Raw genomic sequence first — 24,796 nt, 5'->3', positions numbered from 1 at the left:
ATTATTTATATTTATGTTATTCAAGAAATTGTCACTATGCTAAAAGAGTGATGTAAGCTCCATAGTAGGATATTCTTGACATCCTCAGAGGCAACTACATACTGCTCTTTGATTAGCTTTAGTAGTTAGCACATTGTGAGGCACACAGTAAGGTTTTTTTACATATCTGAAGAATGAGTAAGTGAAGGTTGAAGGACAGAGCCAACTTCTACTTGCACCAATAAACCATAAAATAGTTGCAGGGAGGGGCTATACATAATTACAATGTTTCAAGACATAATATGAACAGAGCCATTCATTCAGTCAGTCAACTAGTATTTATAAAGTGCCAAATATTGCTTTAGGTGTAAGGGCACGAAGTTAAGAAAAAGTAGTTCCTATCTTCAAGGGCTTTAGTGTATTTTACAGGAGATGGTTATGCCAATAAAAATTGCAGTTCAACATTGCCATTGCTATAGGGTTAAACAAAACATTTGGTTATTATTACTTGTAGCACATCCAAAAGGAATCTTGACTCTAATAACCAGGTAGGACCAATATTGTCAATGCTGAAAAGGTTAATGTTTTTTAAAATTGGTAAGGGACTTGTTTGTACTGACTTATCGCACATTAAGTAAAAGGAACCCCGTACGTATTGGCATAGGAATAAAATGTTTTAGTTGTTGATATAGGTGCCTTCATCCATGATACTGGAACACATGAGTGTACTGGGGTAGTATAGTAGGATCATGGACCATAGTCCTGGTCCATGAACTAATGTTAGTCCCCCCCAAAATTGCCACATAACAGCACCAAAATGAGGAAAGCAGTAATAATGTAGTAAGTTTTTTATAATTCATTTTCCTCTGAGTTTATGTCAGTCCTATGTTTTTTCTATCAGTTCATCTTTTGTGAAATGGTGGAGATAGTAAATGGTGATTTGTGCTTGTTTTTAAATGTCCATGTTGTTTAGTAAAATAAAAACTTAGCTTTATGCCAGTACATATTTGGGTAGAGTATAAGAGACAGATGCTGGAGGGTGGATAGCGTACTGGTCAATGAAACCCAGAAATAGTAGAAGCACAGTGTGAGACTAGGTTTGCTTCTCTCCCACTTTCCATATCCTGCTAACTCTTGTCCAAAATCTTCAAATGCTTATTGATTTACTGTGTTTTTCTTCTTTATTTTCATGAAGAAATGTATACAAATAAATGGCATTGTGATTTATTTTCACAATTTCAATTTTATAAATGTTATCATATCTTTCACAGTTCTTTTTTTTCTGTCTTTTACTCTCCTCCCAGCTCACCCTCCCCAGCCCTCCCCCCACTCCCATTCTATTCAATTTCTGAAGGACACAGACTTTTTTCCTCTGTTGAGACTTGGGTGCTTATGCCTCTCTGTGTTCCCATTCTATGATTATGTAAAAATTCCTATCTGTAGCTACATTGTAGGAGTTATAAAGAGCAAGCTGTATATCTGATCTCATCTCTAGTTCCTCTTCACTAAGAAGTTACTCACAACCCCTAACCACTGTGATTAAGATAATTTTTACAGTTGGTCTTTCCCTTCTTTTGTACTAATGTTCTTCTTGTCCCACTGCTTTTTGTTAGAAGTGTCTTCTACTTGAAATAGTAGAAGAATAGTTCTTTTTCTCTTTTACTCTTTTTTTTCCCTGCTGGAGGTCATATCTAGATATAGTCTTGAAAAACTCATTTATTGATTTTCATGGAAACAGTATTTCTATGGAAATGATCTATGAAATCCTCCCTTTGAACCAATTGCTGTAGCTCTCGGTCCCTCCCAGGAGCACCCTAATGTGATCTCTCTGCTCAGAATGTGTTCCTTACTCCAGTACTGGAAAGCACTCAGTAGCCCCCACCCGTTGGGAATCTTACCTGACGCCAAAAGTCATTTCGTATACAAACATGGACACATGTAATATCTCCATTATCTTCTCCATGAGGGAAGTGCTATTATTCTTATTTTAAAGCTAACAAAACCAAGATTTACAGATACAAAATAACTTGTTCCAGGTCATATAGCTATTAAATACTGAGACTGAGAATTAAATTCAGATTTGTCTAGAGTTTAAGCAATATACTCCACTAAAAAGGTAGAATACTATAATTTTAAAAATAGCCCCATCAAATTTGCAATATGTAATCATAAATACATAGGTCAAAGATACCAAAAAGTAAAAATAAATCTTAAAGTTATTTGTGTATGACTATAGACTGTAATAATAGATTCTCAAATATTCACTAATTTCTACTGTTGACCTTATTTCCTAATTTACTCAAATGTCCTTTTAGCCTCTCAATCCCCACCTTCAAAAAGACCCCAGGTGGTTTATCAGTATCTGTAACACTACTGCATATGTACAGCATTTCCCTAAATACTAATGTACTTAAGCTCTTTCATCAGGCAGTGTGTGTAAAACAATTTTTGAGTTGGAATGGTAAGAAATTTTAGGAGTTTCTAATTCATTTCAGACAAGAAAGCTTCACCTTATTCACTGTTCATAGTGACTAAAACCTAATAGATAGTTCAAAACGCAAAATGTCTTCACCCAAAGAGTAGAAATACCCATAGATTCTTAGGAGCTTCTTGGAAGGCAAAGTATGACAGCTAAGAGAAGCATTTAAATCTAATAGTCAAGATCTATCAGTAGCCTTATAAAGAATGAAGTATTAGCCCTGGCTGGCGTAGCTCAGTGGATTGAGCTCGGGCTGTGAACCAAAGCATCGCAGGTTCAATTCCCAGCCAGGGTATATGCCTGGGTTGCAGGCCATAACCCCCAGCAACCACACATTGATGTTTCTCTCTCTCTATCTCCCTCCTTTCCCTCTTTAAAAATAAATAAATAAAATCTTTTAAAAAAATGAAGTATTAAAAAGCTCAGTAACCAGAAAGCTTACAGAAAACTCCTAGTCTTGAGTAAGTAACAAAGCCATGCTGAAAATAGATCAACTCCTAGAAATTAATTCTGGACTAACTAAAAGGAAGTGATTTTTTATCTAGACAGAAAACCAATGCAACAAATAACAGTAAAATGTTAATGGAAAAGCCACTAATACTACCTTAGTACAATTTTCCAAATATAATTTATTTTTCTTTAGAATGATTTATTTATGAGTTATAATAACACCTAGCTGACAGTCTTTTATATAGCCTCTTCCAATTTCTCACTTAAGTATCAATGAATACATCAATAACAAAAACAGAGAAAAAAACAAAAGAAAACTAATGTAACAACAATCTTGCTAAAAATGACAACCATCAAAACATCAATGCCCAGAGGACTTCCACTAAATAGCCATAACACCTATGAAGTCAAAAAAATGTTAGTAGTCTTATTTCACAACCATGTGTGTGTGAACCTCCCCAGCACACACCCCAATGAGTAAAAAAGTTAAGTGTGGAAAAGGAAAACTAAAGAGACAAAAGAAACTATTGTATGGGGGTAAGTTTTTTCTCAGGAAAAAAATGAAAGTATATGACAACGGGACTATGGGGTGGTTTTCCTTGAACAAAAATTCTAAAGTCTTTGTATTAAAAATCATAAACAAAGTTAAAAGCAAAAAAGATGGCATATTAGCAATCTAAATATTGACTTTCTTACAATAAAATTTCATGCAACATTGTAATATAAACATTTAAAAAGAAATGTATGATAGATGTATTGGCAGGTGTTTCATAGAAAATTAGAAATAAGTAATAAATATAAAAATTTCACTCTTCCTGTTAATTATAAAACTGAAAATTTCTCTTTTTATCTTTCTATACTTTGCAAACATTCTAAAATGAGGATAAGTTATTTTTTATTCAAAGAAAAAGCATTTCAAATAATTATTTTAGGACACACACATTTTTAAGGGAGACACTTTCACTTATGTGTGGTGTATGTGTGTGTGTTTCATGGAAATATATATATATATTTCAGATATATATGTAAATATACATATATAAAACAAATCATATATATATATAAAACATATCTTAAGTGTACAGCTTGATAAGATTTACATTTATACATCTCTGTAACCGTCACCCAAAACAACAATATCAGCAAGTTGCTTCATGTCCAATCCTAATCAATAACATGCCCCATTAATATGAATGTTTTCAGTGTCCATCAGTACTCCCTCTCCTGGTACATTATAAAAATGGAATCTTATGCTATTTACTTCTTTGTGTCTAGCCTATTCCCCTCAATAGAATGTTGTGGGACTCATCCCTGTTCTTTTATGTAGCAGCATATTTTTTATTGCTGTGTAGTGTTTCTTTGTATGCATGTCAGAATTTATTAATTCTCCTATAGGTAGACACTGAATTATTTATAGTTTTAAGTATTAAATGTAAAGCTTTTGTGAACTTTATTGTACGTATATCCCGGCAGACATATATCCTAAGTCCTGTTAGATGTATACCTAGTAGAGGAGTTGTTAGGTCATAGGCTAAGCATTATGTTTAGATTTAGTAGTTAATGTCAACCAGCCTTCCAAAGTGGTGGTACTAATTTACATACTTTACTGAAATGGATGACAGTTTAAACTGCTCTGTACCTTTCTCAATATTTGTTTTTTTTGTTTTATTTTAAACATTCTATGAGTGTGTGGTAGTATATTATAATTTTGATTGGCATTTCTATTGCATATTAGAAGGTTAAGCTTTTTTTTCATATATTTATTGGAAATTTGGGCATATTCTTTTGTAAAGTGTTCAAGTCTTTTCCACATTTCTTTAAATTGATTAACTTTAGAATATCTATTTTAAGAGTTCCTCATGTACAGATGTTGTGCGTGGGTTACCAGCCAGCAGTGACCACGGAACGCTGTGGATGGCTCGACGATAAACACGCGAGAAAAAACACCACATGCACAGAGACAGACTAGTTTCTGTGGGGAAGGAGGGACGAAATGGCCACCCCCCCTAGTGGGGAGCGCGCTGATTTACCGTCCATACCTGCTTTTATTAGGCTTATTTTGCATAATAATTTAGGTAAAGTACAGTACTCATTAGGGGGAAGTAAGGAACTATAGAAAACAAAGAACTCTGCCGGTCTATTGAGTTGGGGGTTAAAGAGCTGTAAGACTGAGGAACAAACTAACTTCCTCCTAAGACCCTTCCCATTCAACTGAGAGCATTCTAAACAAAGAAGGTTTCACAGTAATTTACATATTTTTTCTTAGGCCTGATTACCCTGGGGAATCCGTACTTCTCAGTACCGAGCTGCACCACCCTGTCATTGTTTCAGGCTTAGGTGGAGCAAGGGAACTAAGGCAACCAAGAGATAAGGAGATTTTCTCCCAGACGCTGAGAACTCAGGCTATGTTAGAGCCGAGGAGCGAGGGTCCATCACCCCCCTTTTGCTGCAGCCCCCCAAGTCCTTCTTTTGGGGGGGGGGCCTCCCAAAAGTGATCGTGCCTGTCTTAGGTCGTTCCCCCGTGGGGAATCTTACCCGTCTTTGGCTAACCGACCAAGCTTTTGGGGGTTCAGTCATAAATAAAGCAGCAGAAGCAGCATTCCTGCCAGGGAGATAAGCTTTTGTCTCCTTGCTGGCTTATAGTTCCAAGGGCGTTCCCTTAGCCTTAGCTAGGCGGGGGTTTCAGCCTCTGATACCAGTCAGGGCGGTTCCCAACATACAGAGGATGTGAGTCCTTTGTTAGATATATGTATCATGAAAATTGCCCAGTTGGAACAAAGCTTATTACAATTTCCTTTTTTTCTCATTTGCTATTTGTTTTATGTTGTCCAATTTGTTCTTTAATTTTTTTCTTCCTCCTTCTTTACTGCCTTCTTTTGGATTAATTTAAAATTTTTATTATTCTATTTTACCACCTGTCTCAATATTTTTGTTTCATCTCTTAGTATAATTAGTTCATTTAGAGTTTTCAGTAGAAATTGCTAAACAAATTCTTAATTTAATACAAACTATTCTAAGTTGATTTCTTATTTACATTCAAGAATCTTGCACATCATTAAGTTAATATACCCTGTCATACTTTTTTTGCTATCACCATATAATTTACTTTTATGCATCTATGTGTTATATATAATACTATAGAGCTTTGTCAGGGTATTTGCTAAAAATGGTCACCAGCATCCAGGTCTGTTCATTACTTTCATCTGTGAGTTTTTCAGCCTGAAGAATTTTCTTGAGCATTTCTTGTAATGTAGGTCTACTGCCAACAAATTACATCAGCTTTTTTACCCTGGGAGTATTTCACTTTTAGTTTTGAAGGATCTACTCACTAAGTATAGCATTCTATATTGGCAGGTTTTCTTTTGCTTTGTTTTATTTTAATTTTTTAGTTTTTTTTCTTTAAAAACAACACTCCATATTTTTTCACAAGATTCCATGATTCCACTGGGAAGTTAGTCATCATTCTTAATGTGGTTTCCCTGATGGCAATATGTCCTTTTATTTAGCTTTTAAGTTATATATATATATATATATTAATTTTTAGTTGACTATGATGATAATAGGAATGCATTCCCTTGCATATTTCTTTGTCAGGGCTACCAGAGCTTTCCAAACCCATGCATTAAAGATTCACATCAGTTTTGAAAAAAATCACCAGAAATTATTTCCCAACTCATTCTAACATATTTCTGTTTGCTCCTTCTGGGACCCATTTACACCAATGCGAGACTGTTATATTGAGTCCCGGATGTGACTTTTTCTCTGGGCTCTCTTCACATCTTTATTCTCTCTGTGCTCAGTTTCACTCTTTTCTATTATTCTGTTTTCAGTTTTACTAATCATATCTTCTCCTATGTCCAGTTTGCTGCTAACCAAAATAAGTGGTACTTAATCTCTGATATGGTGCTTTACACTCCCAGAATGCCAATGTAATTCTTTTTGCAGTTTTCAATTTTATGTTAAAGTACTCCTTCTCATGCATTTTTAATCCTGTACTTTGTTTCCTTGAACATATTGATTATAGCTATTTTAATGTCCTTTTTTCTAATTCTAATATCCAGATCTTTGATCATTCTATTTCTATTGACTGATTTTTCTTAGTTATTGATCACATTTTATACTTCCTGCACATGTGCAATATATTTTCTTTTATGCCAATGAGTTGAAAATCACCATAAGGACTGAATCTTACTTTGTATTTCCTGGAGTGATAGTTTGCCTTTTCCAGGTTCAAAGTTATTAAGATTAGGTAGTCTGTAGCATAAGACAGCAGCAGTCAACCCCTTATTAAATGTCTTGAATGGACAATTAGCATGGGATTTTAATTGAGAGTCTAGTTATTACATTCCCTGCCCTGAATGACTAACTTAATCAGATTTTTACTATTTCTCAGCTTTGCTCTACAGCCTCCTACACCATAATGTTTCTAAGTTCAGCATGTATCTTGAGAAAAAAGCCCATTGAAGTTAGAGCAGTTGCCATTCCTCAAGTGGATCTTTTCTTCCAAATGATAAAAAACAATGGGAGCCTTCAGTCTTTCTATTCCAAATCTTGAGCCTCTCATGAAGCCTCCAGAATCAGCAACTGAATCATGAGGGGAAATGGTTATCATGCATTTATGGCTCCTGGAGCGTATAAACAGATACACCAGATCATTTCAATATCCAAAAGTGTTCCTGGTTTCTCTTTTTTCCAGAAGTGTTGTATACAACAATTTGTGTTCTTTCCCAGATCCTCACAATGTGACTACTAGAAATAGCATCATTGAAGATGTAATTAGGTGAGAATAGGGCATACTGACATAAGACAAAATCTTAATCCAATATGACTGATGTCTTTGTGCAAAGAGAAGTGACTCAGAAACAGAGAGACACACAGGGAAACTGCTATGGGTAGACACAAGGCAAACACTGGAATGACACAGCAGAAAGACAAGGACTGACAAAGATTAACAACTACCACCAGGAGCTAGAAGGAGGCATGGAAGGATTCTGCCCAGAGTCCATGGGGAAGCGTGACCCTGCTGCCCCCTGATTTTGGACCTCTAGCATCCAGGAGTGTGAGAGAATAAATTGGTTGTTTTAAGCCACCTTGTTTGTGGGACTTTGTTATAGCAGCCTTAGGAAACCAATGTTTCTTCCTTTAGGCCAAGCTAGGTCATTACCTGGGTCCAGAACCTGCAGATACCCTCAGATAATAAAGCAGCTAGTAGCACCTGCCTACTTTTGCAAGATTTCCATCTGCAAAAGGAATTTTAATTCATTTCCTTTGTTGTTTCTATACAGCTTCACTGCTTTAATTTTTTTTTAATTTTAACTTTTGTTCAAGTACAGTTTTCTTTTACTCCCATCCCAGCTCACCTACCCAGCCCTCCCCACCTCCCTCCCATTTCTACGCCCCCCCTAGTTTTTGTCCATGTGTCCTTTATGCTTGTTCTTGTAGACCCTTACCCTTTCCCCCTGAAATTCCCTCCCCTCTCCCCTCTGGTCACTGTCAGCCAAATAAAAATTTTTTAACTTTTGCATTTCGTTGGCCTTTTGAAGTTATACAATGAAAGAGTTTTCATTTGCTTTCTTTTTCATCCTGCTTAACACTAGAGGTCCCTCCTTCACTCTAGTCTCATCACCTCTTGCAATCCCCAGTTTGATGTATAAATAAAGCCTGTCATTTCTTGTTAATTCTGGTTTTGTTTTTAAGCACTTAAAACCTTAAATCAAAATACTACTATAGCCCTCGTGTGTTTTATCTATGCTGAAGTGTTAATATCCAGTTTTATATACTATTAACAGTGAGCCTGAGTTTGGTTGCTTTACTTAAATTGCACAATTATTTTAGACTTAAATTATAAGTTAAATTAATAATAGTAAATTACCCTGGCTGGTGTAGCTCAGTGGATTGAGCGCCAGCTGGGAACCAAAGTGTCACAGGTTTGATTCCCAGCCAGGGTACATGCCTGGGTTGCAGGCCATAACCCCCAGCAACCACACATTGATGTTTCTCTCTCTCTCTCTCTCTCTATCTCCCTCCCTTCCCTCTCTAAAAATAAATTTTAAAAAATTCAGTTCAACCATTACTTCTAGAAAGTTTTTCTTTATAAAAAAATAAAGTAGCACCTGCCTACTTTTTCCAATTGTGCACTTAAATTACATAGTAATAAAAGATACAGGAATTTAATTAATACTGTTTTCTAATAACTGTATGATAGTCTATTTTCTAATCAATTTAAGGACCCATTTCCTTTACAGTTATACCCTGTCACCCACTGACGTTTGGTTGCTTTCTCCTTTCTATGAATTCTCCTTGTCACACATATCAACTTCCAGAGGTGTCTTTTACGACACAACACACAATCACCTAGATGTCCTAAAGACACCTGGAATTTTGTATCTAATACTAACCTCATTGTAACTTCTATTACCACAGCCTCCAACTTTGAGTTCCTCCTTTTAGAATCTCCAGCTTAAGTAAATGACTCACTTTTCTACCTTGTCTCCTAAGATGTAGGAGTAACTGAACCGCATATAGTCCTCATTAAAAGGCTGTGAATTCTACTGTCTGAACAACTTCACATCTGTTCCCTTCTTTTCTTGCTGCCTAAATTCAAATATTTATACTATTGCTGAGGTTTAGCTCTTCATTATCTCTCACTTCAAGTATCAGAATAATTTTCCTGTTTAATCTTCCTTTTGATACCAGCTTCTTTCTCCTCCATTTATGCTGGAAATTGTCCCAAAGGTGTTCGTTTAAAGTATGAATCTCATCATGTTACCCCCATTCTTAAAAGTCTTCCTCAGTTCTCCAGTATCTACAAAAAGGAATACCAACTGTTTCACTCCAGTCATAACTCTTTAAATTCAGCATTTGAATTTATATCTTCTGTTCCTTAACCCCATGAAATCTGCGCTCCAGCCACTTCACAGATTGTGTTCCTTTACGGTGACATGTTGTTTAATTGCCCGTGCTTTTGTACGTGCTAAATCTTATTCAGTGAAAGGCCTACCTCAAGATATTTGTCAACTCCCCTGAGCTTACATTCTCATGCATTCTAATACCTCATTTACCAATCTCAAAGAAACTCTATTTTCCTTACATTTCACTTCTTGTGTCTTTTGTCTTATTTTTGTCACATACTAATTCAGACATTGAATGCAGATCCTAGTCTTCCTTTATTTTTATGCCAACATGTAACCACTCACATAGCCATCTGTATTTGGAGATGCTTCTCTTCTCTTTTTTTTTTAATATTTTATTTATTTATTTTTTAGAGAGGGAAGGGAGGGAGATAGAGAGAGAGAGAGAGAAACATCAATGTGCGGTTGCTGGGGGTTATGGCCTGCAACCCAGGAATGTACCCTGGCTGGGAATCGAACCTGGGACACTTTGGTTCCCAGCCCGTGCTCAATCCACTGAGCTACGCCAGCCAGGGATGCTTCTCTTCTCTTTCTGTGTCAGTAAGTTTCCAGCTAGAGGTGTCCACGTGAGGACCCGAGGTGAGTTAGTTAAAGGATACTTCCTTATGTATCACATAACAATTTTTTCTATCATCTTGTTTGCATTTAAAGTGCACATTAGTGATTTGGCTATTATTCAAAAATGCTTCACCATTTCTGAAAACATGACTAAAATGCCAAAGACAGTGCATTGAGGGGAAATAATTGTCTGGGTAAGAGTAGCTGGACCCTAAGAAAAGTATCACAAATTAAAATAAAGTGTCACAGCTAACCCCTAGATTAGAGACTCTTCATCGTCATACAATATTAACATTTCCAAGACTATATTTGTAAAGAAAACTAATCCAGATTCCATAAGTACATATATTGAGATAATCACATTCTGTATCCATTTTGGGGGGATTCATAAGATACATAAACATGTTAGAAAAAGACAAAAGAACCTGTTGTAAAAATATTTAAATACCCTCCCTTCTTTTATGCAGCATCTTTTTGTTTGTATTTTACTATGAATTCAACCTTGTTATGTAACACTGATTATCACCATACTTTAGAAAAGACTATACTAGAGCAATATTAATAACCATACATTGAAAGAAAAAATTGATCATACTATCCTAGTGCATGTGGTGAAATCTGCTGAACAAAAGCCCATTTCTACATTTTTATATCAGCCAAAGAATTAAGTTAATTAGAATTTGATGTGACAGTTTGACTTAATATGATTCTTGGATTTTCTTACATTTTGATACTTTTCATTGCCAGGGGGAAAATTTTTCTGCATCTTAAAGTCTGCTTTAAGAAAATGAAACATAAAGGCAGATCACGCCCCCAGACACTAACATATCAAATTTTTTAAAAATGTTATGTGTCATATTTTTCTTTTAATTCCAGAATTTAAGAAATGAGAGTGATTATCCATTCAAGTAAGTGGTGGTGTATGTAATTTCCCATAATGAATATCCACCCACAGAAAGTACTCAGTGAGGTCCCCAGGAGAAAGCCCTTGCATTAGGATCTGCAGAGGTTCCAAAATTCTTAAGACACTAGATTGGAACCCAAGATACATTGAAGATATTTAAAATAAACTAGAGTGAACCTGACAAGCTTGCCAAACCAGTCACTGGAGGCATACAGGTGCACTGTGAAGAGTTCTGAGTTTTCTCTGGCCCGTGTGGTTCAGCTGGTGGCAGCATCATCCTGTAAACCGATTACAGTCTCAGGACACAGGCCTAGGTTGTGGATCAATATTCTTCACTTTCTCATTGATGTTTCTCTCCCCCTCCTTCTCCCTCCCTTTCCCTCTCTCTAAAATCAGTAAGTGTTTCCTCAGGCAAGGATAAAAAAAATTGGATTTAGACCCAGAAAATCTATATTAAAAACTCAACCTATAACTATCACTAGGCCTCTCTGAGTCTGTTTTCTTGTGTGTGAGATAAGGATAATAATTAAAAATACCTAACTCTCAAGAGTCTAGTGAGGCTTCAGCATGCTGATGAATGGGAAGACAAAGATCAGATGGGAAAATGCCTACCTTCAACAAAGATGAACTAATAGAAGCTGAATTTACTCTCCTGCTTAAAATATCAAGAGGAAAAAAAAACAGGACAAAATGTATAAAATATAGTTTCAAGGCATTGGACATCAAGCAATGAATGACAGTTGTCCTCAAGATACTAGAAATAAATGAGGTGAGCCTTCCAAGTTAAGGAGATGGCATTATGAGTTCAGAGAAACCAAGGAAGTTTTCAGAGCCCAGGAACAGAGGATAGAGCTGTGTGAAAAGAGGACTCTGGAGATCTGCAGAGATTCCCTCTAGAGCAGTATTTTCAACCCATTGTTGCAAGAATTTTTAAAACATGCAATACCTTACTATTTCTCAGGGGCATTGACCTCTTTTCCCTTAGATTGTCAAATATATCAATGACAACAGGCAACCCAACAATTGCCATCCAGTGTGAATGACCTGTCTTGAACCATAAATAAATAGGTCATATAATAGAGTTCTATCTTATTGGCCAGGAGGCATAATAATGTTACATCTGATTGGTTAATTCTTGGTACCAGAAATCCTTATATATTGTACAAGTATAGGCACCTGATTTTTTTTAAAAAGCCATTTGTGAGCAAAAAGAATAGGTAATTACTATTATCATTTTCTTGTGTGTAAATCAATCAAAATTATACCTAATTTTTTGTCAAATCAGCAAAGAATGCATTTTTGATGTCCTGTAGAATTTTTGTAATTAGTTTATGTGTGCCATGAGATGAAAAAGGTTGAATGCACTAGAGTAGTCAACTACGTATTGATGTCTACATGCATTTGAAGCCTGGAACTGAACCACCCTGAAGGATTAGAGTGAGCAACACTCCTGGCACCCATATGGCACAAGGAACATAATCTATCGCCACCAGTGAGACTGAGAAAACTTATAATTCAGAGGATTAAAACAACACTTAAAGGAAATTTTAAAGCATTAACTGACTATATTAGAAAGGGAAAAATTTTCAAATCAATGTCTAAAGACCTACCTTAAGAAACTTGGAAAATAAGAGAAAATTAAACCTGAAGTAAGAAGAAACAAAATAATAGATCAGAATGAAAATCAATGAAATATAAAACAGGAACATAATAGAGAACAACAATGAAACTAAACTATGTTTATTTTAAAAAATCAATAAAATTGAAAAAAAACAGATTGGTCAGGAAAAGAAAGAAAACATAAGTTAATAATATCAAGAATGAGAGATGTAGCATCAGTACAGAGTCTGCAGATAGGAAAAAAATAAAATATTTTTAAAACAACTTTATCAAATAAATTCATCAATTTAAATGAATTGAAGAAATTCCTTGAAATGTATAAATGACTAACGTTCACTGATAAATAGACAACCTGAATAGTCCAATATCTGTTAAAGAAGTCAAATTTGTACTAAAACACTTTCCCACAAAGAAAACTCCAGAGCAGATGGTTTCACAGGTGAATTGCTACCAAATAATTCAAGAAGAACTGATGAACATTCTACATAAAATCTACCAGAAAGCTAAAGAGGTAGGACTACTTCCCAATTCAATCAATGATGTCAGCATTCCCCTGATACTAGAACCAGACCAAGATATCACAAGTAAAGAAAATTAAAGATCAATATGCATCATGAACATTGATGTAAATATCTTAAACAAAGTTTTAGTAAATCATACCCAACAATATTTTTTAAAGATTTTATTTAATTATTTCTTAGAGAGGAGAAAAGAGAGAGAAAGAGGGAGAAAAAAATGTGTGGTTGCCTCTCATATGCCCCCTACTGGGGACCTAGCCCACAACCCAGGCATGTACCCTAGACTGGGAATCAAACCAGAGACCCTTTGATTCATGGGCCAACACTCAATCACTGAGTCACAGTAGCCAATGCCCCAATAATATTTTTAACATATACTATATCATAACTAAGGAGGACTTACCCCAAATGTAAGGTTGATTTAATATTCAATAATTGATCAGTATAATATGTCAAAACCTAATATTAATTTCTCATAAAATTCCTAGCAAACTAGGAATAGACTAAATATCCTCCACCTAATAAGATGTCCCTTTGTGATCAGACAAGAATTTTGCCTCTTACCACCAGAAGTTTTAGTCAGTAAAATATACAACATCAACTAAAGAAATAAAAGGCACCGAGATTTGACATGATAAAATAAAACTGTCTTTATTAATAAATGCCATGATTGCCTATTTAGAATATCTAATGGTATCTACAAAAGTTCCAGTGAGTTTATTAAGTTTTGCAGTATATCAGATTAATATATAAAGATTTATTTTATTTTTATATTAGTAAAAATTAGAAAATGAAATTAAAATACTACCATTTAAAATAATATTAAAAATATGAAATAGTGGTAAGTCTGGCAATAGATAGCATCTCTTTATGCTGGAAACTACAAAACATTGCTCAGAAAACTGAAGATATAAATAAATGGAGAGATACACTGTGTGTGCATATTAGAATACTCAATAGTGTTAACATTGTCGATTCTCCCAGAGTTCATCTATAGAGTTGAAGAATGACAATCAACATCCTAGAATTCTTTTTAAATAGAAATTGACAAACAAATATTAAAATGCATATGGAATGCAAATGACCTAGAATGCTCAAAATAACTCTGAAAAAGAAGAATGAATTTGGTGCATTAGCACTACATGATTTTCAAGACTCTGTCTAAAACTAGTAATCAAAACAGCATGGTATCAGCATAAAGATAGACAAATAGATCAATAAAACAAAACAGGAAATTCAGAAACAGACCCACATATATATGAAAAACTGATTTTGACAAACATGCACAAGCAATTCAGTGTAGAAAAGATAGGCTTTTTAATAGATGGCACTAGAAAATTTGGATTGCCATAGGTCCAATGGATTACTCATCAACAGAAAGCAATGAACTGTTGATATACCTAACAATGTAGCAAATCTCAAAATATTTATGCTGAGTGAGAAATCAGGAAAAGAAAGAGTACATGCTGCATAATTCATTTTCTTAGAAACTTTAGAAAATGCAAAATAATCTACAATGAAAGAAAGCATCAGTTGTTTCCTGTGGATGGGAGGGACTAAAAGATCCATGGGAAAGCATGTTAGAATGGATACATTCATTATCCTGATTGTTGTAATGGTTTCACAAAGGTATCCATATACAAAAACTTAAGTTGTTAACTTTCAGTATGTGAAGTTTATCAAATTTTAATTATACTTTAATAAAGCTTTTAAGAGTGTTCAAGTTCAATTATATACATATGTTTATTTGAGCATAAGCCAGATTTACTCTCAGGCTTCAAAGAATTCCAACAAATAAGGAAATAGTGAAATCCTTTATCTCTTATATCACTTCTAATTTTGATGCTCATAACCAAATAGAAATTTATTTTACAGAAGTATTTATATTTGTAGAAGGATTTTTCCTTCTGTTTTTAATCCCCAAACTCATCCCTTTTGAGCTGCCAGGTGCAGCATTCTCTCCTAGCCTCTCAGATGGCTCAGCAGTGGGCGGGAGAGCTTCAGAGGGGGGACCTGTTAAGTTTAGCTCCACCAGGTCAGCGCTACCACTCACTCACTCTGTAACCTTGGGCCCATTACCTAGCCTTGTCTTCTTCACTTATAGAATTTAGATATTACTTATATTATAGCATCAATATGAAGATATTAAAAAGATTATATATGTGAAGATTCTATAAAAGGATCTCTAGAAATGTATTAAAACTTTGTGTTTACAATGTTATCACAGTAGATTGAGCTTTGGAAAATATTTGCTTTTAAGTTACTGTGAAAAATAAATGCACCATGTTGTATTCATGGATTTTCCAATAATCTCCAGGCTAGGAAGAATGATTAATAGTATATTATTAGAATACAACATTGAAAAAAGATGCCTGCTCTTCCTCCATTGGCCTTAGTCTTCATATTAATGTGGGAGTTTAGTATGCCTGCCTTATAACAGGTGCCATTCCCTGAGCCAATATATGAAGCTAATTATAATTTTAATTTTATGGCTGAGTGTCTAATGTAGTATATGAATTTACCCACATCACCATGGCAACACTGTGGGATCATTGTCACCACAGCCCTCATGGCTGGCATGGTGTTTTAACATTTCGGTAATTCCCACTGTCACAACCTTCAAAAATTGTAGAGAACTCACACATAGACCTGCTGGCTACTAAATAAAGAAGGTACTGTTCCCTATAGCTGGTATTTGCAGTTGAGGTGTCCAGAGAGCCTTCTATCAAAGAAGTGAAACAGCATGATGGCATTGTTTTTACACCCTTACCACCTTGGGTAATGGCAAAGGGGATCTAAGGAAAGAGCAGAATCTGGTACTTGATTTCAGGGTATCAATGTAAAAGGATAAAATATATGTTATTAAAACTAAATAAATTATCTTTTCAGTAAGTACTTACTGAATGCATATTATGTGCCACTTATTATCCATTTGATTTGGTGCCAGAACTATAGAAGTAAGTAAAACAAACAAAAATACCTGCCTTCATGGAGCTTACATTCTTGTTAGGGGGAGATAGATTAAAACAAAATAGGTAAGTAGTTATGTATTATACCAGATGTTGAAAATGCTAAAAATCTTGAAGTTTGGAAGCAGGATTTAGAATGTTAGGGTGGATGCAATTTAAATAAAGTGTTCAGAGAACACCTTACTAAGAAAGGGACCTTGTGTAAACCCCAGGAGGAAATAGGGGACTAACCCACCTTGCACATGGGAAAGATGGTTTGGGAGTAGGAAATCACAGACACAGAGTCCATAGAAGGGCCTAAGCTATCATTTTTGAGGAAACAGTTGGGAGGCCAATGTGGCTAGAGAACAGTAAGTTGGAGGACACTAGGAGATGATGGCAAAGAGGTAACAGAGGTTGAGATCTTGTAGATTCTAGTTGGCATTGTGCTGACCTTGCATTTTACTTCAGTGAAACATGAAGCCATTAGAGAATTTGGGCAAAGGAAGGACTCAAACTGGCTTTTTTTTAAGATCACTTTGGCTGTCATGTTAAAAATAAACAGTAAATGTGAGCAAAGAAAGAAAACATGGAGATGATTTGAAGGCTATTGCAGTGATATGCTGAGAGATGATGGCTTGGGTCCAGGCAATAGCAGTGGAAAGCAGTGGGTATTTTTAATTATGTCCATTTATTGAATGCTTTTACATGCCAGGCATTGCAGAAGAGAGATTCAAGTACAGTTTTATCCCATTGAGTAGTAGTAGTATAATTATTTACTACAGTAGGAAACTAACGCTTTAATAGGTTTACTAGTTTTTCCAGGACAAGTTGAACTTCAAGTACTTGAACTTCATCAGGCTCCACAGTCCATGCTCTGTGCACTGTGCCCCAAGGTCTCTCAGGCTTAAGGCTTGCTGAATGTGTGACTCAACCAGGGAGAGTCGTAGAAGCAAGCCTATGGATAGGAGAAATCAGCACAGGTCAGCGTATCCAAGAATAATTGGAAGGCAGAGTTTGGAAGTGGTGTGAATAAGTGGAAAGGAGAGGCCAAGGAGAGAGACTAGTCTGAGTGAATAGGAAAGGAGTGCTTGCATAGACATTCCACCATGGAGAGGGCTTCTGTTTGTCTATGGGAATAATGACAGCATTCCAATTCCCAAAGCATGTGATGGAAAGCAATTCCCTGAGTTGCTTGGAATATACATCAGATTGTGATGTGAAAAAGAAATAAACTTTTATTGTATTAAGATAATAAAAATTTGAAGGTTGTCACAAAAGGAAGGTTAGTTACTCTGACTTGCTATACCTTTCTGCTGCAGCAGCAGACTTTTGTCATGATGTGTTAATACTACTCTACTCCAAAGTGACTACAAGAATGAAAGGATCCATCTGCTACCATGATGATTCTTAATGAGCCTCTCAATTCAGTTTTTGGAATATGTCCAGAAAATATGAGCTGTTGCTTTCAAAATATTTTACTGATTAGCTTGAGGCCTCATGAAAATTAGAGTAGATGGTAAATATGACCCAAGTGGCACATGATTTCTTTAAAAACAAAGTATTGATACAAATTCAGGGCATTTATTAAATTTCAATTTATTTTCTTTAATCTAGTTATTATTTTATTTGGACATCCATTAAGCAAGATCCTGAGCTAGTTTAAAAGCTGTAAAAGAGAGTATAAAGATTATCTAGTGGTTAATTTTTCCTTCAGGTATAATACATCTAAGGAAAGCTTTAATATGAAGTTACACATGTTAACTAGAAAATTAGTGAAGTGAGCCTTGAGGGATCCAGGCATATTAGAGAAGGTAAAGAATGCTTGTGTCTGGGGAGATTGGGCCTTAATGACATAGTGTTTCAGTTAAGTCCTGAAGTTTGGTTGGGCTGTGACTGGGAGAGTTTGAAGCAGAGTATTCCAAGCTTAGAAGACTAGAGAAACTGAAGAACAGAATTGAGAAAACACAAGGACTGTTCAGGTGGTAGAAGGTAAACTTGTTCAACCAGAGCAGAAGTGTCATAGACAGCAACAGGTAAGGCTGGACATGACACAGAGAAAAGTTTTCTTAATGATAGTGCATGTGAGGCCATGAATTGAGAAATTTTCTTCTTTACATTAAGTAACTCTTGAAAATTTTTTAGAAAAAAATGATATAATAAAAAATCACATTAACAAAAGTTAATATGAAAGCATCATTTGGAGTTTATTGGCTGGCAGAGAGATTAGTAGTACTTTATTGTATTGAGCCACTGGGAATTTGAGGGCATCAGAACAGCTACTGATGGATGACAGAAACATGGCATGAACTTGGTGATGCCTGAAGTTGAGAGAATGGGAGAAGTAAAGGGTGACTTCAAGGTTTCAATGATAGGTTATTGAGAAAACTTTGTTAATAAAAAAATAGAGAAAATAGAAAAAGGGACTAAATGGGTAGCGAAGATACATTTGGCTTAAAATATTTCAAGTTTGAAGTCACACAGGTAGAAATGCAAAGACAATTAGAAGTGGAACTGGTAGCTTAACAAAATGCAATGGTAATGAAGACTCCTGTGGTGAAAAATTACTAACAGTATTGTCTACTTACTTAAATGAAACAGGTCTAGTAAACAAGAAGCCTAGATGGAAGCATGGAGAACTCCATGCTGACAAAAACTGTCCTGTGTCCATCTTTCAGACAGTAACTTCAGGAAGAGCAGGGACTATTAGACCAAAAAATGTTCCATGATGAAATATGAGGTAAAGTCATATATTAATATCACAATCTGATTCAATTGATTCACAGGTGGTGAATTTACATAAATAAAAATGTACACACGTTGGAGAACATCATAGTATTACAGTTAAATACAAGCTCTGTCATTTGACAGGCTAGATTTATATCCTGTTTCTGCCACTTGACAGCTCTCTGACACTGGGCAAGTTGCTTAAACTCTGTTTCTTTAGTTTCTTCAGATGTAAATTTGGGATGATATTAAATGCATACCTGATAAAGATCTTATGAAAAGAATGTGGAATAGGATCAGTGAAGCATTTGACACAGTCTTTTAGCCAGCTCAGGCTACCGTAACAAAATACTATGGACTAGGGTGTTTAAGTAACAGAAATTTATTTTCTCACAGTCCTGGAGGCTGGAAGTCCAAGATCAGGGGGCTGGTATGGTGGGGTTCTATTGAGAACCTCTCCATTGCTTACAGACACCAGCCTCCGTACATGGCAGAGAGAAAGAGAGCAAGCTTTCGTGTTTCTTTTTATAAGGACCCTAATCCCAACATGAGAGCCCCACCCTCATGGTTTCACAGTCCCAATCCCACATACCCACCAAAATCCCATCTCCCAAAGACCCCATCCCAAATGCCATCACACATGCACATAGAGCTTTACCATAATTTTGAGGGGATACAATTCAGTCTAGAGTACATAGTCTCTAACATTTAGTAAAATTCAATAAATTACATCATTCTTAGTAATTTCCTGCTCTATAATATTTTCTCTAGTACTTTAGTACAGCTAAGAAGCCCACACTTCAGAACAAATTAAAAAATGTAATTTTAAGAAAGAATACATAAAAAATTACATTGTCTAAAAATGTAACTCAAATAAATTGAAATTACAAACCTCTCCAAGTCACAGGAGAGCAAAACACAAGGGGATAGTGCATTGATAAATTATGTGTAAATGCTTGCTTGCTTCTTTGAATGTTCCAAGTCAAAGTATTTTCTGTATTCTATTTGAGTTGGCATTTGTTGCATCTGGGAAATTCTAGCAAAATATTAAAACAGTATTCAAGGGTGTTTCATGGTTCTAGAACACCTTATCTGACATACGAGGTCTGTCCAGGTTTCCAGCCTTGTCATATAAAAAATAGGGACATTTATTGAATAAAATGAAGATAAAAGAAACTGTACATAGGACAATGACACCTCAGTCCCCTTCAAAGTAGGCAACTTGGGACCTCACACAGTTCCCATTATCATCAGCTGTTCCAACATATTTTCCTGAATGTCATCAATGGTTTGAAATCTCCTCCCTTTCAGAGGTGATTTTAGTTTTGGGAAAAGCCAGAAGTCACAAGGTGCCAAATCTGGGCTATAGTGGAGGGACTGAATCACCTGGATGATTGGATGTTTGCCAAAAAACTCTGTACTATATTTGATGCATGAGCAGGCATGTTGTCACGTTGAAGCTACCAATCACCAGTTTCCCATAGCTGCAGCCTTCTGAATCATCTGAATAGTTTCCACAGAGGAATGTTCAAGCTGAACACAAAATTTAATGCAGATTTCTTCCTCTATTCACTCAGTCATTTTGAATGCAATGGCCACACAGTACACATGCTCATTCAATGGTGTCTACTGCCCCCACTGACTAGTACAGTGAGGTTCTCATTGTTCACGCATGCACATTCCAGTCCACTCTCCTTGGCTGCCAGGTTACATCTGTTGGGGACCACCCTGCCTGGTCTCAGGACGCTGTAACCCCCTGCGACTTAGGCTGAGTGAGAGACCTCTGAACCGGGAGACACTACGGAAATAAAACCTATTCCCCTGGCATGAACGCTGACTGTTCTGTGCCTGGCCTCCTAGGCTTGACCAGTTAGCCACTGACTGGTAAGATTTCCCATGAAGGGAATTGACTAAGACAGGCATGATCACAAGAAGGCCTCAGGGAAGAGACTCGGGGCTGTGGAAATGAAGGGGTGATGGACATCAACCCCTGCCCCTGGCTTTATCAAAGTCTGAGTCTTTGTTCTTAGATGTGAGAAATCCAAGTCTCCTGGCTGCTTTTGTCTCCTCTGCCCAACTCAGGCCTGCGGAAATAGCAGGGGCAGTGCAGCCCAGACCAGAGACAGTGGACCCCCAGGGTAATCAGGCCTGGGACATAGAATATGCAAGATCCTGTGAGATCTGTTTGCTGGAGGATGATTAGATTGGAATTTGAAGGCACAAACAGGAAACCAAAACTAGCCCTTTGAGCCCTGTAGTCCTTTCAAATGATAAAACTCCAAACTTTGCCTAGAATCACAGCAGGGGTTCGGTCAGCATCTTTGAAAGTCACCTATTTCTTTTGATCTTTTCTGGCAGACTGTGGATCTACAAACTAAGTCTGTATTCTTTTTTTTCTTTCTTTTTAATTTTATTTTAATCATTGTTCAAGTACAGTTTTCTCCCTTTTACTCCCATTCCAGTCCACCCATCCAACCCTCCCCACTTCCCTCCCATTACCACCCTCCCCCTAGTTTTTGTCCATGTGTCCTTTAAATTTGTTCCTGTAAACCCTTCCCATTCTCCCCTGAAATTCCCTCTTCTCTCCCCTCTGGTCACTGTCAACCTGAACCCTATTTCAGTGTCTTTGGTTATATTTTGCTTGTTTCTTTGTTTTGTTGTTTAGGTTCCTGTTAAAGGTGAGATCATATGGTGTTTGTCTTTCACTGACCTGGCTTGTTTCATTAGCATAATGCTTTCCAGCTCCATCCAAGCTGTTGCAAAGGGTAGGAGCTCCTTCTTTCTTTCTGCTGCATAGAATTCCATTGTGTAAATGTACCAGAGTTTTTTGATCCATTCATTTACTGATGGGCATCTAGGTTGCTTCCAGCACCTAGCTATTCTAAATTGTGCTGCTAGGAACATCGAGGTGCAAAGGTTCTTTTGAATTGGTGTTTCAGGGTTCTTAGAATATAGTCCCAGCAGTGGAATTGCTGGGTCAAAGGGCAGATCCATTTTTAGTTTTCTGAGGAAGTTCCATACTGCTTTCCATAGTGGTTGTACCAGTCTGCAGTCCCACAAACAGTGCACTAGGAAGGGTCCCCTTTCCTCCACAACCTCTCCAACATTTGTTGTTTGTTGCTTTGTTTATGATGGCCATTCTGACTGGTGGGAAGTGGTATCTCATTGTGGTTTTAATTTACATCTCTCTGGTAGCTAGCGACACTGAGCATCTTTTCATGTGTCTCTGGATCCTCTGTAGGTCCTCCTTGGAGAAGTGTCTGTTCAAGTCCTTTGCCCATTTTTTAATTGGGTTACTTGTCTTCTTAGAGTGGAGTCGTGTAAGTTCTTTATATATTTTGGAGATTAAACCCTTGTCTGAGGTATCATTGGCAAATATGTTTTCCCTGTACAGTTGGTTCTCTTTTTATTTTGATACTGTTTTCTTTAGCTGTGCAAAAGCTTTTTATTTTGGTGAGGTCCCATTTGTTTATTCTTTCCTTTATGTCCCTTGCTCTAGGAGACATGTCAGCAAAAAAGTTTCTGTGTGAAATATCTGAGATTTTCCTACCTACGTTCTCTTCTAGGACTTTAATGGTGTCAGGGTTTATATTTAAGTCTTTTATCCACCTTGAATTTATTTTTGTATAAGGTGTAAGTTGTTGCTCGATTTTCATTTTTTTTTTCATGTAGCTGTCCAGTTCTCCCAACACCATTTGTTGAAGAGGCTATTTTTACTCCATTTTATGTTGCTGCTTCCTTTGTCAAATAGTAATTGACCGTAGAGACTTGGGTTTATTTCTGGGCTCTCTGTTCTGTTCCATTGGTCCATGTGCCTGTTTTTTATGCCAGTACCAGGCTGTTTTGATTACAGTGGCCTTGTAGTATAGTTTAGTGTCAGGTATTGTGATCCCTCCTACTTGACTCTTCTTTCTCAAAATTGCAGCAGCTATTTGGGGTCGTTTATAATTCCATATAAATTTTTTGAAATGTTTGTTCTATGTCTGTGAAATAAGCCATTGGTACTTTAATAGGTATTGCATTGAATGTGTAAATTGCTTTCGGTAGTATGGACATTTTGATGTTATTAATTCTTCGAATCCATGAACACGGTATATGTTTCCATTTGTTTGTGTCTTCCTTGATTTCTTTCCTCAGTGTTATGTAGTTTTCTGAATACAGGTCTTTTACCTCTTTGGTTAGGTTTATTCCTAGGTATTTTATTTTTCATTTTGCTATTTCAAATGGGATTTTTTTCTTGATCTCTGCTTCTGCTGTTTCATTGTTGGTGTACAGAAATGCCTTTGATTTCTGGACATTGACTTTGTATCCTGCTGTTTTGCCAAATTCATTTATTAGGTCAAAAAGTTTGTTGGTGGAGTCTATAGGATTTTCTATGTACACCATCATGTCATCTGTAAACAGTGAGAGTTTTATTTCCTCCTTTCTGATTTGGATGCCTTTTATTTCTTTTTCTTGTCTGATCGCTGTGGCTAAAACTTCCAGTACTATATTGAATAGAAGTGGTGAAAGTGGACAGCCTTGTCTTGTTCCTGATCTTAGTGGAAAAGATTTTAATTTTTGGCCATTGAGTATGATGTTGGCTGTAGGTGTCTCATACATGGCCTTATTTATGTTGAGGAATGCTCCCTCTATTCCCACTTTGCTGAGTGTTTTTATCATAAATGGGTTCTATACCTTATCAAATGCTTTTTCTGCATCTATTGATATGATCATGTGGTTTTTATCTTTGCTTTTGTTTATGTGATCTATTACATTTACTGATTTGTGAATATTGTACCATCCTTGCATCCTTGGAATGAATCCCACTTGGTCATGGTGTTTGATCTTTATAATGTATTGTTGGATGCGGTTTGCCAGTATTTTGTTGAGGATTTTAGTGTCAATGTCCATCAGTGATATTGGCCTGAAGTTTTCTTTCTTTGTTGTGTCTTTATCTGGTTTTGGAATTAGGATGATGTTCGCCTCATAAAGAGTTTGGTAGTTTTCCATCTTTTTGGAGTTTTTGGAATAGTCTGTGAAGGATAGGGGTTAGCTCTTCCTTAAATGCTTTGTAGAATTCTCCTGTGAAACCATCTGGCCCAGGGCTTTTGTGTGGTGGGAGTTCTTGGATTACTACTTCAATTTCATCTGCTGTTATTTGTCAGTTCAGGCTTTCTGCTTTTCATTGAGTTTTGGAATATTATATTTTTCTAGAAATTTGTCCATTTCACCTAGGATTTCAAATTTCTTGGCATATAGTTCTTTGTAGTAATTTCTTACAATCCTTGTATTTCTGTGGTATCTGTTGTAATCTCTCCTCTTTCATTTCTGATTGTGATTATTTGGGTCTTCTCTCTTTTTTCCTTGATGAGTCTGCTTAAAGGCTTGTCGATTTTGTTTATCTTTTCAAAGAACAAGCTCTTGGATTCATTGATCCTTAAAATTCTGCTTTTAGTCTCTATGTCATTTAATTCTGCTCTGATCTTGGTTATTTCCTTCCTTCTGCTTGCTCTGGGCTGTCTTTGTTGTTGTTCCTTGAGTTCTTGTAGACATAGGGTTAGGTGGTTTGTTTGAAATGTCTCTAACTTTTTTAGGTGGGCCTGTATCACTATGAACTTCCCCCTCAGGACTGCCTTGGCTGTGTCCCATAAGTTTTGGGTTGTTGTGAGTTTGTTTTCATTTGTTTCCAGAAACCTTTTGATTTCTTCCCTAATTTCATT

General features: G+C 36.2%; 1 protein-coding gene across 3 annotated transcripts in view; it reads left to right on the top strand.

Annotated features, from left to right (window-relative positions):
• The window catches only part of GRM5 (glutamate metabotropic receptor 5), a 475,017-nt gene that overhangs the window by 335,882 nt on the left and 114,339 nt on the right, over positions 1-24,796 (top strand). The window lies entirely within an intron of this gene.

The sequence above is a fragment of the Phyllostomus hastatus genome, unplaced genomic scaffold, assembly GCF_019186645.2.
Source record: "Phyllostomus hastatus isolate PE091 unplaced genomic scaffold, TTU_PhHast_1.1 phas_scaffold_317, whole genome shotgun sequence".
In the NCBI taxonomy this organism is placed as follows: Eukaryota; Metazoa; Chordata; class Mammalia; order Chiroptera; family Phyllostomidae; genus Phyllostomus; species Phyllostomus hastatus.
Note: the sequence above shows the minus strand (reverse complement) of the source record. Positions and strands in the feature narration are given on the sequence as shown.